The sequence below is a fragment of the Lepus europaeus genome, chromosome 12 (genome assembly GCF_033115175.1).
Source record: "Lepus europaeus isolate LE1 chromosome 12, mLepTim1.pri, whole genome shotgun sequence".
In the NCBI taxonomy this organism is placed as follows: domain Eukaryota; kingdom Metazoa; phylum Chordata; class Mammalia; order Lagomorpha; family Leporidae; genus Lepus; species Lepus europaeus.
In genome coordinates, this window is record NC_084838.1 from 87,642,623 (window position 1) to 87,650,400 (window position 7,778).

Sequence of the window (7,778 nt, forward strand, 5' to 3'; positions counted from 1 at the left end):
CTTAATTGCCTAATTGCCAAGCCTTGTTTTTTATGATGACAAAGAAGCAGGAAGAACTTCCTGTTAAACTGAAATTGATGTTCAAAGTGAAGGTACTCAGCACTAAATCTGAATTAGTAATCAACTAATTAGATCAGTCCATATGCTTGATGGTGATGTTTCAGTTAGCATTTTCTTTAATCAGCTAATGATGCAATCCACTATTATTGCTTTAAACTTTTAAAATGTGAAGTCATCTAATTTTCTTTAGGCAAATACATACCTATAGATGTAGACAGCTTTTTAATTCCTAGATCGAAGCCTAATTTCTATTTTACTAAAGAGAATCAACCTAACTGCTGCACTCATTTTTTCTCATTAATCTTCTGCACTGATATTACAAGCAGTTAAAGCCACTTTGTTTCCGAAATACCTGAGATGAAAAGTTAACGTGCTAAATAATCACATGTTGATGCCATAGGTCCTCGGTTGGTGTAGGCAGTTCATTCCAAATGAATGAAGAAAGAGACATAGCAGGTATCAATTTTAAATGCTTGAATTATACTTTATTTATTTCCTAAATATAACATCAAGAAATTTTTAGACTTAACAATTTCAACATTTTACCATATTCATGTCACATTTAAACATTATGCACATATTTACATACACACCATTTTTTCTTGCTAGTAGGAATATTAAAATTATGTAACATGAGATTCATGACAAGGATTAAAAAAGGAGAAAAGAAGGACATATTTTAACACAAAGGGTATAAATCAGTAAAGATTACATTTATAAATAGCCATGTACCAAATAATATGTCATTTCATACATTTTCTATACATATGTGTGTATATATGTATGTATATACATATGAGAGAAAAGATACCAAATTTGTCTTTCTGTGTCTGGCTTACTTCACTTAGCGTTATGCTCTCCAGTTCCAATCATTTTGTGACAAAAACTGAAAAGTGATCTCTGTTAGATACAAGAGTGGGAATAAGAGAAGGAGGGGATGTACAATTTGGGACATGCCCAAGCTGACTTGCCGCAAATGGTAGAGTTAGAAATGTGCCAGGGGATTCCAATTCAATCCCATCAAGGTGGCATGTACCAATGCCATCTCACTAGGCCAAGTGATCAATTTCAGGTCACAATAGACCATAATGATAGGTCTAAGAGTCAAAGGGATCACACAAACAAGACTAGTGTTTGCTAATACTAACTGATAGAATAAAAAAGGGAGAGAATGATCCAACAAGGGAAGCGGGATACACAGCAGACTCATAGAATGGCAGATGTCCTAAATAGCACTCTGGCCTCAGAATAGGCCCTTAAGGCTTTCGGATATGGCTGAAGAGCCCATGGGAATATTTTAGGCATGGAAAGCCAAGACATTCTGGGAAAAAAAAAAGAAAGAAAGAAAGATCTCTGCAAGTGAGATCCCAGTGGAAAGAATGGGGCCATCAAAGAAGGAGGTACCTTTCTCTGAAGGGAGGAGAGAACTTCCACTTTGGCTATGGCCTTGTCGAAATAAAATCATAGTCGGCAAGCTCAGGGGGCTTCCGTGGCCTTGGCAACTCATGACTAGAGCCTGGGGAGATTGCTGATGCCTTAAACAAAAGTGTCAATTTGTTAAGTCAACAACAGGAGTCACTGTGCACTTACACCCCATGTAGTATCTCTGTCCTTAATGTGTAGTTCAATGTGAATTAATGATACGACTACTGCTCAAAAAGTATTTGGCAATTTGTGTTCTGTGTGGGGGCAAACTGATGAAATCTTTACTTAATATATACTAAATTGATCTTCTGTATATAAAGATAATCGAAAATGAATCTTGATGTGAATGGAATAGGAGAGGGAGCGGGAAATGGGAGGGTTGCGGGTGGGAGGGAGGTTATGGGGTGGGGGAGCCATTGTAATCCATAAACTGTACTTTGGAAATTTATATCTACTAAATAAAAGTTAAAAATAAATAAATAAATAAAATGTTTATATGACTAAAGCAAAAAAAGATTTTATTGTTTTTATGACTGAGTGACATACAGTTAAAAATATATATATATATATATATATATACACACACATACACCACATTTCCTTTATCAATCCACCAATTGATGGGCATTTAAATTGATTCTGGGGTCCAGCGCTGTGGCGAAGTGGGTAAAGCCACTGCCTGCTGTGCCAGCATCCCATATGAGGGCTGGTTTGAGTCCTGGCTGCTCTACTTCCAATCCAACTCTCTGTTATGGCCTGGGAAAGCAGTAGAAGATGGCCCAAATCCTTGGGCCCCTGCAACTATGTGGGAGACCCAGAAGAAATTCCTGGCTCCTGGCTTCAAATCGGTGCACCTCCAGCCTTTGCAGCCATCTAGGGAGTGAACCAGCGGATGGAAGACCTCTCTCCCTCTCTCTCTCTCCTTCTCTGTAACTCTGCCTCTCATATAAAATAAATAAATCTTTAAAAAATAAAAATAAATAAATAAAATAAAAACAAATTGATTCTATATCTTTGCTATTGTAAGTTGAATTGCAATAAACATGGGAGTGCAAGGATCTCTTTCATATACTGACTTCATTTCCTTTGGAAACATACCAACATACCAATGAGGTTAACTAAAACACACCAAATAATGATAAAGATGTGGAGAAAAGGAAAGCCTAATACACTGGTGGTGAGAATGCTATTAATACAGCCATTATGGATAACAGTATGGAGACTTCTCATAACACTAAGAATGTTTCTATGAGATAGCCCAGTTATCTTATTTCTGGAAATGTATTTTATTTTTCACATAAAAATTGTAGACTTCTATGGGATACCACATGATGATTCCATTCATACACATGCTGCATAATGGCCAATCAGGGCATTATCTTCTCAAACATTTCACATTTATTTATGATGGAAACATTCAAAATCCTTCCTTCTAGTGTTTTCTTTTTAATTTAGAGGATTATTATTATCTATAATCCTCTTGATATGGAATAGAACACCAGCATTTCTTACTCCTATATAATTATAACTTGGCATCTATTAAACTTTCCTACTCTTCTCTACTCCCGTTTCCCACTCTTCCCTACTCTTCAGTTTCTGATAACAACCATTATACTCTTAAGTTCTATGAGATCAACATTTTTATATTCCGCAAATGAGTGAGATCATGCAATACCTGTTTTTCTGCACTTTGCTTATTTAACATAGCATAATGACCTCCACTTCCATTCATGATTTTGCAAATAGCAACATCTCCTTGACTTTTCATGAACAAATAGTATTCTACTGTGTATATGTCACATTATCTTTATCCATTCCTCAACTGATGGATACTTAGGTTGTTTCCATTTCTTAGCCATTGTGAATATAATAGTGCTACACAAAGTGTGCTTGTGTATGTAGTTGATAGAGCTGAGAGACTAAGGGTTGCTGAATTCATCTCTCAGAGCATAGATGGCAATACTGACTGAAGTGCAGGATGTTAGCTGAGTTTGCAATGCCAGTAACCTGCCCTTCAACCTAGGCTGTTTTCCAGTGTGTATCCTCCTTGCCTGAACTCAGTGTTTTGTTTGTTTTTTTTTTTTTTTTCACATTTACCTCTGTGGAGTAACCCGATTTCTTCCTTCTCTTTTGGCCTTCTGCTAATGTAACATGCTGTGAATAGTATTTCACATATTACCTCCATTTTTAGATAGACTGAGTTAAGCCAACTTGTTGGAGATTAAATTTGAAAAATAAAATAAAATTTTAAAAGTGATTTAAGAAACATTTATCTTTGTAAATATATATATGTGAGCATCACCATAAACAATTTCCATAATCTAAAAATCCAGGGTTCATGTTTTGTTTAAATGACAAATAGTTTCTAGTCTACTGCAACATTGACCTGTGAAATATAGCATATATTTAAGACAACAATAAAGAAAACACAACATGTTAAATAAAAAGAGAACTTATCTTATTTTTTTCTGTTAAAAACATTATATTTGGCAGGCTGATGCTGTGGCGTAGTGCGTAGAGCTGCAACCTGCAATGTCAACATCCCATATGGGCACCTGTTCATGTCCCAGCTTCTCTACTTCCAATCCAGCTCTCTGCTATGTATGGCCTGGGAAAGCTGTAGAAGATGGCCCAAGTCCTTGGGCCCCAGAACCCACGTGGGAGACCCAGAAGAAGCTCCTGGCTCACACTGGCTAGGCTCTGGAAGTTGTGGACATTTGGGGAGTGAATCAGCTAATGGAAGACCTCTCTCTCTCTCTTTCTCTCTCTCTCTTTCTCTCTCTCTCTTGCTCTGCCTCTGCCTCTCCGTAACTCTGCCTTTCAAATAAATAAATAAATAAATCTTTAGAAAAAGCTATATTTTATTAAGTATACAGCTTTAATTTTCCTTCATTATTCCCAGATTTTCCTATCTTTTTAATATAGTGCTTCTGGGTATATATTAAGTTTTTAAAACGTGTGTATACATGCAAATAAAATGGCTTTAATACAGGTGATTTTGTACATTTGTCCTATGTCAAAAATGGAGTTAGAAATTTTCCCATAAAATAATATAATAAATGGTACTTGATTTTGCAGACAAATTCATGAAAGGCTGGCTTATTTAATATTCCAGAACGGGATTTACAAAAGCAGAACCACTATCCTATGATTGCAGCAGGGAAGGACCAGCGTGCTCTCTACCACAGCAGCAGCAAAATGTACATCATGGATCCCAGAGGGGTTCAGATGTAAAGAACAATCATAAAACAGAAGTTCATAGCTTGTGGTCTGTTCATGCAAATATAATCTACTGATTTTCTTTACAATGTTGAACAATTACAGTGTAGGGGGCATACAAACACATACTCACAGTCATACAACAGAAATTGAAATGTACAATAATGCCTGACCACTTTCCCTCAACATAAGATAACTATACTAAATTCATGAGTATTTCCCATATAACAGGAACTGTTTCATTCAGATCACTTCAATTTTATTCTGACCCTGGCATAAAGGTAGAATTGTATCTGTGAACAAGTGAGAAGAGTGAGTACTACAGACATATCTGCCCCTAGTCTTTCCGATGATAGGCAGAAGAACAAATCAAACTCCGCCTGGCTCCTAAGCCCATGACTATTTCTTCCAGCAAACATAAAGGCTGCCACCAGACCCTGCCTGGGTGCTGAAGGATTCAAGGAAACATTTGCAAACAAAAGTCAAAAGGAAGCACCATGAAAGTTTCCCCTGGCAAAGATCAAAGGGTCCCCAGCAACACAAAAAGGAAGAAACCAACTTTAAATGATAATTGCATTAAGTCCTCTGAGAGCAGAATAAAATAGAATTTTTAAAACCACATAATTAAAGACATCAGTGTAACTATCTGGCCTAGGTTCCAGACCTAACCACCAGAGTGGAGCTAAAACCAATTTATCCATTCTCCAAAGCAGAGGCTGCCAGCCAATAGTGTCTCAAAGGACTGGAACAAATATTCAATTTAAGCATAAATACTGCAGTATTCAGATAATGGTGATTATATGAATCCCTAAAAATATAGCTCAAATAATATATACCTTGACTAATTTACATCTCTCTTTTTGAAAAATGATATGAGAAATAATAGTGTTGTGTAACTTCCATATCTACTTACATTAAATGAAATATAAGGATCTGAAAAGTTGTCAAGTATTTGCAAATACATCATGTTACAGCTATTTTTTTTGTCAGCACATCTGTTTTCTATCACTGTGGTACATATATTGTTTAAATGTTTATAAGGTCAGACAATAAATGTACATTTGTAAAACTATCACTTCCTTTAAACACCAATTCATAGTATCCATCAAATTATCCTTATAAGCTGCTATTTTAAAATATAGAAGAAATATATGATTTATTGATTCCAAATCCTTGTCAGAATTTACACTTAGAAATCATTGACTTCATTATTTCCCAGGTATTTTATTCAGCGATGAAAATTATTTTCTAGGCACGGTTTTTTATATTTATCCTAAAAAGATGTTTTTACAAACATTAGAATATTTGGAGAAACGTTATCAATAATAAATGTTTTAGTGTCCAGAGATTTACCAAGTACATACTTGTAGGAATTGAGAGGAAGAAAAGTAGAAAAATATTTATGAAGGAATTGAACTTGAAAAATTAAAATTGTTTATTTCTGACGTTTACATATTCATTTATCTCATTCAGTTTGTATGATTATAAGTCATTATATATTAAAGTGGGAGTAGAATAGCATTCCATATAAAAGCTTTTTTTATAAATATTACATTTAAGGAAATGATTTATCATGTTCATTGCATGTGGTGTTAAGCCATGATATATTGAAATAAGAGGAACATAGTTTTTTCTGTAAACAGATGTTTCATAATATTACATTTATAATATACATTTATTTATTTATTTATTTGAGAACCATTGAGAGAGAGAAAGAGAGAGAGAGAATGAAACTCCCATTCACTGGTCCACTGGTTCATTAACCAAATGCCCCTAATGGCCAGAGCTGGGCCAGTTTGAAGCCAGAAGCCTGGAACTCAATTTAGATCTCCCACATGGGTGGCAAGCATCCAGGTACTTGAGCCATTACTGTTTCTTCTCAGGGTCTGCATGACCAGAAAGGTGACATTGGGAGCAAAGCTAGGACTGAACTAAGAACATTATTACAAATGGAGTCTTACCAATAAGTTAAACAACCACCATTATATCACATTGAAACTCTATTCTACATATTTTATAAGTTTTTCTAGATATATAGTAAACATGCCTGTACTTTGAAATAAGCAACTCTCCTTTTATGGGGTGGGAGATTCTGATCAGTTTTATAATACATTCAAATGTTTGCTTTGCTATCTATAAATGAACACAAGAATAGCATCCATCCCACAGGGGTATTTTAAGAATTACACAAATTAAGACATTTAATGAACACAGTAACTGCTAAATAATAAGCACAAATAGCATTAATTCTTTTTTAATGAATGCATTTTTACATAGATACAACTTTAGAAATATAGTGGTTCTACCCCCCATACCACCCCCCCCCCAGCTCCCATCCCACCTCCCTCTCTCTCTCCCATCTCCTTCTTCATTATGGTTCATTTTTAGTATGACTTTATATACAGAGGACTGACTCCATGCTAATCATAGACTTCAACAATTTGCACCCACACACACACACAGAACATATAGAACACAGTTTGGGGAGAGAATTTGCAGTGGATTCTCATATTACAATTCAATAGAGACAGAGGTCCTACATGCGAAGTAAGTGCTCAGAGACTTCTGTTGTTCCTTTAACAATTAACACTCTTATTTATGACATCAGTGATCACCCAAGGCTCTTGCCATGGGCTGCCAAGGCTGTGGAAGCCTTTTGTGACCATAGACTCCATCCGTATTTGGACACGGCTATAAGCAAAGTGCAAGTTCTCTCCTCCCTTCAGAGAAGAGGTCTCCTTCTATGATGACCCTCTTTCCTCTGAGGTCTCACAGAGATCCTCCTTGTAGGATATTTTTTTGTCACAGAGTCTTGGCTTTTCAAAGCATTAATTCTACACACTCCATTCTCAGACTACAAATCCATCCTTTATTTGTATATGTTTGTAGTTAAGCCATGTTTGAATTAACTACACAAATCTCATAAATATTACAATATCATCCTGTAGTTTTTGGGTTGAAAGGAACTGTAGACTTTATCTAGTACAAACATTGTAGATAATGGACCATAAGAACTTCCTAGCTCAACCCCTGTTGAACTTTGTATTCTCTGAGGTTCTAATGAAATGTTTGAC